Genomic DNA, 10,343 nt, shown 5'->3' on the forward strand with positions numbered 1-10,343 from the left:
AAACCTGATTTTTCTAGTTACAGAACTAAATAAGATGTAATGTTGTCACACTAGCAGAGCTAAAATACCCATAGGTAAGCATACTGCAACAGGTCTAAACCGTGCACCTGATGTTTGTGAGTGGTGTATACTATCCCCAGGAGCAGTGGCTTTCAGGAGAGACAGCTGTTGTTGTTTCTTGGGTTTCAGCCTAATTAAAGCTATCCCAGAGCAGATGTGTGTGGATCTGGTCTCCAGAGCTGGGTCTGCTTGTACATGTATGAGCCGTGTGTACAGTTTCAATGCCTATTCACAGAGAGTGTGTGGTTGCTCTGACTCTCACCACCAGGCAGGAATCCAGGCTGATGTCAACAGGGCTATGTAAATTTTTAATTGTCCCATGAGTACTGGTGCCTGGGTCCCCAGATGTGCAAGTGCAACCAGGAGAGAAAATCCAAGCCTTCTCCAAATATCTGAATCAGACAGTGAAACAAATTCAGGAAGATCAGAGAGACTTTCTACTCAGCAGAGTCACTGTTGCAGGGGGTAGCACTACTTGGGGGGAAACCAGGACATACCAGAGATGTCTGTCCTCCTTGCATCCTGGAAAAGGTTACCCAACATTTTCTCTGCATGCTTGAGTGGACAGGTATTGTAAAACCTCCCTGGGAATGTGAAAGAAGTAGGATGCTTTGCCCAGGAGTGAATCAGAGGTTTGATTCATTGGGGATGAAGCCAGGGCAAGGACCACTCTTTGCGTACCTTGAGCTTCCTGCCTTCCTCAAGCACCGTCTGCCAACCTCTGCTCTCACTGGTCCTCCCACATTCTGGAAATGAGTTATTGGGCTCATTAGATTGTCTGGCCCCCAAGTGGCCATTCTCACTTTGTGCCCACTGTAGTCCTGCACAGTGAATGATTTGTGTGCTTCTGTCCTGAGCGGCATGTGTAGTTCCCATTAAGTAATATTTGCTCTGTTTCCTCATTGACCTTTTGCCCTTTCTAAATCAGTAATTGCTATTCATTTTTTGAATTAATTTCTGTAGTACCTTGCCACAGTATCCAAGCTTCCAAAACCTCAGGTTGGGGCAGAATCTGACCATATGTTTATCTTTCAGCTTCAAGTTGCTGCTTGCTGTCATCACCCTGAGTTCACAGCTGGTTTATCAAGGTTCTGTCTAGATGACAGTGTTCACATCCAAAGCAATTTGAACTATCTTTAACAGTAACAGTGTCCCACTTGTCTGATGTCTTCCTTCCTTTCCTTCCTCCCATTTTTCTGAGAACTGCCTTGTGATTATTTTAAGCATGGGATTCTCCCCCCCCCCCCCACTTCTGCCTCCCTCATTTGTTGTAAGACAGTGAAATAATAATGACTATGATAAGCCTCAACATATAGACTTGGTTGATAAATATGTTAATATTTATTAATATAATAATTATTAAATGCACGGAACATGTTGGCAAATCAGTTCCACATCCTGTAAAACAACCCTTAATTATGTTCATAAACACACTACATTGTCCCATTGGGCTTGACACTGATACACGGACAAGGGAGGATTTCTTACTAAGCATTAAAAAATGGGCTCAGCCACAACATCATGAGCCTGTGTCATGGTAATGAGGCCTATCAAGGTGAAAATAGGAGAGGTAGATGGCAGAGCAAAGAACAATGCTGAATATTTATCCCATTAGCGGTTTAAACCAGTTTGAGTCTTAAAAAAGGATTGTCCATCCTTTTCCTTGGGGGATCAGCTTCAGCTTTTCTTGGTCATTAATTCAAATACTGGCAGTATCTCTGCTTCTAGTAAGGACAATGCCACATCAGTACTTACTGTACAGGCTCCTATTTTCAACTTCGTTCCTATGATCAGATCTCTGTTCCAATTCTCCATATTTATTGCTATTTAAAAACCCAAATGAACAGTGTAGGTAACTGAAGCCTTCGATTAAGAAGCTAGCAATATAGCCCTTTCTCTTGCAAATTTGATTTTACTGATAGCAATCTCCATTCTGCAGTCATCTTCTTGGGCAAAATTCTTTTAGGATGTAGAAATGGACCAGAGAATGACAACGCTGAAAAGAGTTTTCACTTTAAAATCTCATTGAAATGGAGATTGTGAAGTTATGTGATCTTCTGTTTATTCACTGAGTTTGCCAGTGTCGATCTGCGAGAAATGTGGTCTGTCATCTAGCCAAGGTAATTAACTCTATGTGCAAGGAACAAATATAAAACTTTGAAATCTGAGCTCAAAGCAGAGTGCAGGACCAGTGTGAAAAGAAACAGTGAGGATATAGTATTTCACTGGACTGTGTTACTTCAAACAGCATTGAATAAACTGATGGTGAGAAAGACAAAACTTAAAACGGTGTAGCCTCATGGTATCCGGAACTCAGAGAGCGCAGAGCAAGTGTCTGGCTTTGTTTTCTTTCACATCTTCATGACCACTCAAACACTTGGTTCTTCTTTCAGATGATTTGGATGGCCAGGCCTGAATAGTTGTGGTGAATAGAGTTAAATCCAGTTGGTCGCTGGTCACAAGTGATGTTCCCCAGGGCTCAGTGTTGGGGCCAGTTCTGTTTAATATTAATAAAGGATTGAGTGCACATTTAGTAAGTTTGCAGATGACACCAGATTAAGTGGAAGTGTTGATCTGCTTGAGGGAAGGAAGGCTCTACAAATGGATCTGGACAGGCTGGATTGATGGGGCAAGACCAGCAGTATGTGGTTCAATGAGGGTAAGTGTCAGGTCCTGTACTTGGGTCACAACAACCCCACGTAGTGTTACAGGCTTGAGGATGAATGGTTGGAAAGCTGCCCAGTGGAGAAAGACCTGTGATGTTTGTCAGCAGCCAGCTGAATATGAGCCAGCAGTGAGCCCAGGTGGTCAAGAAAGCCAACGGCATCCTGGCTTATATCAGGAATAATGTGGCCAGCAGGACTAGAGAAGTGATCATGTCCCCGTACTTGGCACTGGTAAGGCCACATCTTGAATACTGTGTTCAGGTTTGGTCCCCTCACTACAAGAAAGATATTGAGATGCTGGAGCGTGTGCAAAGAAGAGCAATGAAACTGGTGAAGAGTCTGGAGCACAAGTCTTGAGAGGAGTGGCTGAGGGAACTGGAGCTGTTTAGTCTGGAGAAAGGGAGGCTGAGGGGAGACCTTATCACTCTCTATAACTAACTGAAAGGAGGTTGTAGCAAGGTGGGTATTGGTCTCTTCTCTTCTCCCAGAAGTAACAAGTGATAGGACAAGAGGAAATGGTTTCATGTTGTGCCAGGGGGGGTTTAGACTCGGTATTAGGAAAAACAACTTCACTGAAAGGGTTGTCAGGCGTTGGAACAGGCTGCCCAAGGAAGCAGTTGATTCACCCTCCCTATAGGTTATTAAAAGACATGTAGATATGGTGCATGTATAGGGACACGGTTTAATGGTGAACTTCGTAGAGTTAGGTTAAGGGTTGGACTTGATCATCTTAGAGGTCTTCCCCAACCTAAACCATTCTATTATTCTATGAAACTATGAAATTCTTGTATCCCTTTTAAATTGAGCTTTCTCCAACCCTGTGGTTATTAAAGGACTGCAGTGCTTTGTGCTGCAAAACAGGGAAGGTCTACTCTTCTAGTTTCTGCCCACCATCGGTTCTTCCCTTTCAGCAGGCCGAGTTACTGCACAGTGTGAGAAGATAACTTATAGCCCAAGCAATTTTCCATTTCCTGTTGGACTTGGCTTCCTCTATAGAGCTTGCTCAAGTTTCAGCAGGTGCACAACCTGTTAAGCTGGGGATGTATAATGCAGTGCAGTAGTTTAAACTACAACAGCCACAATGCTTGTCAAGGGTCAATGTGAAAACTTTACCAGGATTTTGTCTAAACTGAAGAATGTGAAATTGGAAGAGAAGACAGTTAACAGGTGCTAGAATTATTACAATAATAATTAGAAGTCCCATTCAAAAGAAATTAATTCACACTAAACTAAAGATTGCTTTTTATTTAAAATGGTCTTGAATGAAAATGATAAAAAAAATGTATCATAAAGGAAAAGGTGCGAACCTGATCATTGTATAAGTATCATAAATAACTTTCAATTACTGGAAGCTGCCAACTTTCCTTAAGATTCAAGTATACTAGCTTATTTCGGGGAAATAAGAGTTTCTATTTATTTTTCTATACCTTGCTCTGTAAGCCAGATTTTTTCCTCATTTGTGTAGGTGCAGGCCAACAGCAGCTGGAAAGACAGAGTTTCATTCAGAAGTATGAAATAGAATAGTTGTATTAAATACACTTGATATTAAATGAAGGCTTCTGTCACTTCCAGTCTGTTTGCATTAGATTACACTTTCTTTCCTGTGGTGGAATAATTTACTGACCACACATACATTGATTGTAAATATCTTATATATTCTGCACTAATTTATATTTTCAGTGATCTCATTTGCTTCCAAAAGCACTCTAAGGAAAAAAAAGTATGTAATTTGTCCTACAGTTTTATTATCACTGAGTGACTTAGAGTGATCAAATTTTAAATTACCAAATGTTCAAGCAAGGCAAGCAGCCAATCAGCCCTAAATTTGTCCTTCTCTGAGATCTTGCTCTCAAGATTAACCATGGAGTAAATATTTGTTTGTCTCGCATTGTTTTAAACCCCATGGGCTTTCTCTGAAGGAGGAGAGGCCAATAGTGTTGTGCACCATATTAAGGATTAAGGTATGAAGTTTGGCTCCTTGGAAGCATGTGAGGAACTGTAGACTTGGAAACTTCAAGGTGAGATGCTGGTTTTGAATTTTTTTCACTGCCTTGGTCATTTGAGACATCACTTTATCTCTCTTGTTTCTTTTTTTTTTAATTTCCTCTTGTATCCCTCTCTCTTACATAAAAGTGAAGGAAAAGGATGACAAAGGGCCACAGATCAGGTTTTCCATGAGTGGGGTTGGAGTAACGAGAAATTAAAGAGCTATGTGCCTTGTTCATCCTCTTCATAGACAGCTGAAAATTAAATTGCACACTTTCTTGGTTTTCAATAGCCAAACCTGAAATGATAGATTTCCGTCATACCTATTTTGTTTACTGGTGCATGGGCCACAATGTGTGGAGGTCATCTTGCAAACAGACTTTTCCTTGAAAGAGATACATATCACACACCTTCTACTTCTATACAGTGGAGAGATGGAAAATCAGCATTTGAATTGAAGAATGTCTTGTATTTCATGTAACCCTACCTTGCAGAGAGAGTCTTACCTGTATTTCAATAGGCTGCAGGTCTGATTATTATTACTGAAGGCTGCCAAGACAGTTAAGTGTTTGTAGTTTTGTGCCTGCTTGTCAGAATGAGGGAAGAGGACAGTGTTCAGCTTCCATTTTTTTTTTAGCCCCATGCTATAGCTCACAGTAACAGGGATGTGACTGCGGTAGTTGGAAAAACAAAGTCAGAGGCTGTAAGCAACAGGTCAGTAGGGATGGGAGATGGTTCTACCAAGAGGCATTATGACCAAATTCAAGAAAATGTTAAGATTCAGTTAGAGATGCAAATATTTTGTAAATAGGCATGTATGATCAGTGGCATGAACTGAGAACATAAAGAAAAATCATATGTTATAGTTAAGATCTTAAATTAAATGTTTGCACACTACTAGCCAGCATGCAAAATGTTTGTGTGTCATTTTTATGCAAATATGTTATAAAACAAACTAGTGAAAACCCATATGGTCACACTGCGTTTGATGTTGGTCCAAGGTCTCTAAGTCTCATGAATAAACCAGGTTAAGTATAATTTCTACCTAAGTTTTATTTTTGTTGCCCCATGAAAGAGTCTCTAGAAGCCAATGGGCTAACTTGTGCCATCTCCTATAATGGACAATGGTGTGTATTTATGGGTAGAAAAGCAAACATAGCCTGATTTCCTTTCCCTTGGGTCAGCAGAGCTTCATGTTCTGCAATGGTCATTCTTCTTTCCTCGCAGGAGTGAAGAATGAAGTTCTGTGCAGTGGCTCCTTGCTGCTCACTTCATAGTTTGGAAGATGGTATACAACAGTTAAAAGCTCTGAGGCAATATTTTTGCCCTATGTGCCCAAATTAAGATAAATCCCAACCACTAAGGACAGGCAAGTCAGTCCTGCATTTTGTGACATTTAGAAACATCTCCATTAATATAGACATCAGTGTAGGTATTGCAAACTGAATTAATGTGATAAGGGAGATAGAAGATATGATAAACATGGTAACTCACAACCATCTTTTTTTTTCAATCGTATTTCAGTTGAGTCATATTTCATATTTCTGTGAACCTGAAAAGGAACAACTATCATTTCAAAGGCTCTGGATAAAGGTCTGGTTGTGATGTCAGAAATGCATGGGCGTTTCAGGAAACCAACCCAATTCAAAGGACAGATATTAAAACATAACGTTTTTAACTATGTGGGACCTGCTTCCCCACTCCCATATGTTTAGTAGATCAATATTAGCTCCTCTACAGTCAATAGAGCTCACTGATGTAAAACTGCTGTGTGCATGTTCTTAATGATTCATAGTTTTGAAGCCCAGCCAGTTCTATAATTCAACCCTCACAAAGGCAAACAACCTCCTGCCAATCTGCCCTTTCTTCTCTCATCCTGTTATTTGTTAGGCATCTGTAGCCCATTAGATGGCTTACTATGGTATTAATATGTGGTATAATTATTCATAGCCAGATCTGCTGATAAGAAATCAAATTCTCTGGTAAACAATCGACTGCTTTTTTTCCATGACATCAACAACAAAGTCAAATGGGGTACTGGAAAAAGGATAATTCTGAGGATCATGTTAAAAGATTACATAGTCATATAGAGGAGGGGAAAAGCTACTTTCAAAGCTGATCAGGAATGTTATTTCTGACACACACCAGCATGTCTTCTGCTCACATATCGACTCATATGGCTGATCACTACATGTCAGGTCTGCCCAGATTTAAAAAACAGGTGGGATTTCATGGGGTAGTTTAAAATGTTTTTTTCCAACCCTCCTCCCAGGTGGTAAGTTTATCGCTGGAAGAATTAGGGTCATACCTTTTGGGCCTGTCTTCCTACGCTAAAAGATTAAGTCAGTGGTAGCTCCTTTAGCATAGATCAGCTTCCCAGTTTTGGTCATCAATATTTGGAGTTGCAAAATTTAGATGCAAAGTTAATACACTGGCACTACCCAAATGTTAGTCTCACTCACACTTGTGTTATTCAAGGCACACGTAGTATCAGTGACAGGAGCATGTGCATGTACCCGACCCACAGTGACTATTATTCCCCTTGTGCCCTTCTACTCTAGGTTCACATCTGCCCAAGTTAGCATCTGGATCTCTGAAACGGTGGTCGTGACTCCACATGTGGTCACAGGGCTGGCCACTGAGGAAAATTACCATCTTCTCCTAGGAAAAACCAGTGCCTCAGGGTATGGGAGAGCACAAGTGACTGTTGGATTAGTTTCTGCTACTTATATGCTATTTTTTCCAAGTGTTTGCTGTCACTCCCTGTTTAGCAGTGTGGGTTTTAGGGAGCTCTTTGCATGTTATAGGACTGGTTGAGCAGGTGTCTGTCCACACGCAAAGATGCTTCTCACTGCTGTTCGTTCATGTGCCAGTCTCACAGACATGGATGCAATCCCCACAGTTAGAACATGCCTCCTCCTGTGTTTTATATTATTGTGGCCCCGGCTTTTTAGTGTTGCTTTGAATTGACACCTGTGTGATACCAAAACCTTCCCCTCCTCTCTTCTCTTTTCCCAGCGCCTGGCTGACTAATAATGGGTTTTGAGGTTGAGATTAACTGTGATTAGACAATTGAAAACTCTGACTAATGCTGCAAGCAGTTGGGCAACACTTCTTGAAAAATGAAGTGCCAGTTTTAATGCTTAAAATAATGTCAACTCCTTGTTTCTGGATAGCACAATTGCTCCTTTTTGTTTCTTTGAAGTATATTTAATAACTTAGTGCAAGGATACCTACTTACAGTAAAAAGCCTCTCAAAGAGTTTAAATTATTCTTTCTCATTTTATAATTCAGGTTAATAACAATAATGTTCAACAATGGTTCAAAGAGGTAAAGTGACCCTTACATCATCTTCCACATCTCCTGGTTATTCCTTATCTTGCAAGGTTTCTGCTGTCTCAAGGTTAGTAGCTTCAGTGCTGGGTGAAAGTTATTTTTCCCAGTCATCTCTTTCTCAGAATGAAACTCTGCCATTCTTCTAGTGCCTTGTTCAACCAGTCAGGTACTCTTGCTTCTCAAAACATGGGCTTTATTTTTGGTCTAAATTTGCCTCATTTATCTTTCTGTCGGTGGTGCTTTCTTATGTCTTTCTTGACTAAAAAAAATTGTCACTGTCCTTGGCCTGCTCTCTGAAAGTAATAACATCAGGTAAAAAAATTACTCAGAAACCATCCTTTTTATGAGGTAAATACCTGACTGAAAGTAATTTTTGATGTGTCTGGTACCATTTTTGATGTCTTTTCCAGCATCAGATTTTTCAGCACCTGGAATTGCAACACGTTCTGTATCTATTGTTCATCTTATTTCTGTTACCTGCACAGGTAACACAATGTCTAGTAGGCCACCTATTTCTTTTTTTTAATATATCCTAAGATTTTTATTTTTTTTTTAAATCCCTATAGCATCCTGCTGAAGCTTCTTTCATACTGAAGGGGTAACCTGTATAGGTTAAATAATTTTCAATGACTTTCAGGATCTAACTATCCTGACCTGAAGATTAGTAGTTTCTCTGACTCGGAGCATAAAACACAGAATGCTGTAGGGATTTAAAGTGTCTGTCCCTTCCTTCTCCCCCTCATCCATTACTTTATTTTTTTTTTTTTTTAATTGTTCTTAATCTGTCTTGTTTATCCTGTTCCTTAATTCTGTTCAACGCTAAAACACAGGGGGCAAGAATTCAGATCAGATTCTCCATTAGAGTCTTTTAATTGACTTCAATGGAAATGAGATTAGGCCCTGTTTAATCTGACCTTCATCCCACCATGAGTTCTTGGCAGTTAAACAATTTTGCCCACGCAAAACCTCTCCAGCACTGCTGGAACGCAAATCACTGGGGACGAAGGCCATCATTTGAAAATAAGAATGGAGTGTAGATATTTCATTTACTTCTCTGGGACACCACTGTTTTCTTCGGGAGGAACAGAGGCTGTTGCAAGTGTTACTTTGCTCCCGGTTGTTTCAAAGGTGATCAGTGCTGAAGTGCTACGTACACTTGCACAAGGAAAGATATGATCTTCTCTGCTGGCTTTTCTGTGGTATTGATTTAACAAAAGATGTCTGTCAAGTGGGAGGGCGTGTAGGTGGGCCAACACAAGATCACTTTCCTGGGTACATATATCCCAGCATTTCTGAGATGTATTTCAGCAGTTTGCCTCTGACTGTGGAATGCAGGGCAGAACAAAAGGGCAGGTGGCATGCTCTGTGCAAAGCTAGTAAGGCTAAGAATATCAAACAATATGACTTGCATGGATGTAGTTTGCGATGTTGCGGTCATTTGGGTGTGAAATCTTAACATCTCTTACAATAACATCAAATTATTTTTTGCTGGAAGGTTGCTTATGTTCCGGGAAAGCCATTATGAAGTTATTGTCTTCTTTTAATTTAATTTAAAAACACTGATGCTTTTATAATATCAGCCTCTGCATCTTACTACAGAGAGAGTAATTCGGGGAAAAAAAGGTCCAATAATTAACTTATGTATGTATGTTTATCTGCAGAGCCAGAACAGCAGCAAGAGATTTTAGAAGACCGTTTCTTCTCTGTGCTCGCTGATAATTATCCATCCCTTTTTTTGTTTTCCTTCTGGTTGCCAGACCTGCTATGTCTTCTGTTCCCAAAAGGAAGCGGCAGAGGTGGTAAAGCGTGCTCTGATCAGCTCTTGCACCATTCCCTGCACACGCATTTGTAGATGTGGAGGAGTATGAAATACTGGAAGTAACACATTATCTTTTCTGAAGGGGCAAAGTAGGACTGCAGCTCTTCTCCCACGGGAAGGTGGGTGGCCATGCTTGGATCTACAGCTCGCTGGGCAAAGCTGCAGAAACCAAGGGAAAGGTTGGTCTGGGGAATGGGTTGCAGTCCTGAGACCGGAGTCGCAGGGGAATTGCTATAGTTGTCTCTCCTTGCAGGTAGCAAGTGGGTAGAACTGGCTTGTGGCCTCATGCTTATCTTTTAATTATCTCGCACTTCACTTAGGGTGTTAGGAAGATTAAAACATGTCCACAGCCCACTACCAGGGGCTAGATGACAGGCCAAAACCTATTTTGAGACATCTCATTTGTATGCTCCAGCCTTATCTGTCTATTGTATTATTTATTCCTGTGGCTTTTCCCCTTTAATCTCAGCTTTCAG

This window comes from Cuculus canorus, chromosome 2, assembly GCF_017976375.1.
Source record: "Cuculus canorus isolate bCucCan1 chromosome 2, bCucCan1.pri, whole genome shotgun sequence".
Taxonomy (NCBI): Eukaryota; Metazoa; Chordata; class Aves; order Cuculiformes; family Cuculidae; genus Cuculus; species Cuculus canorus.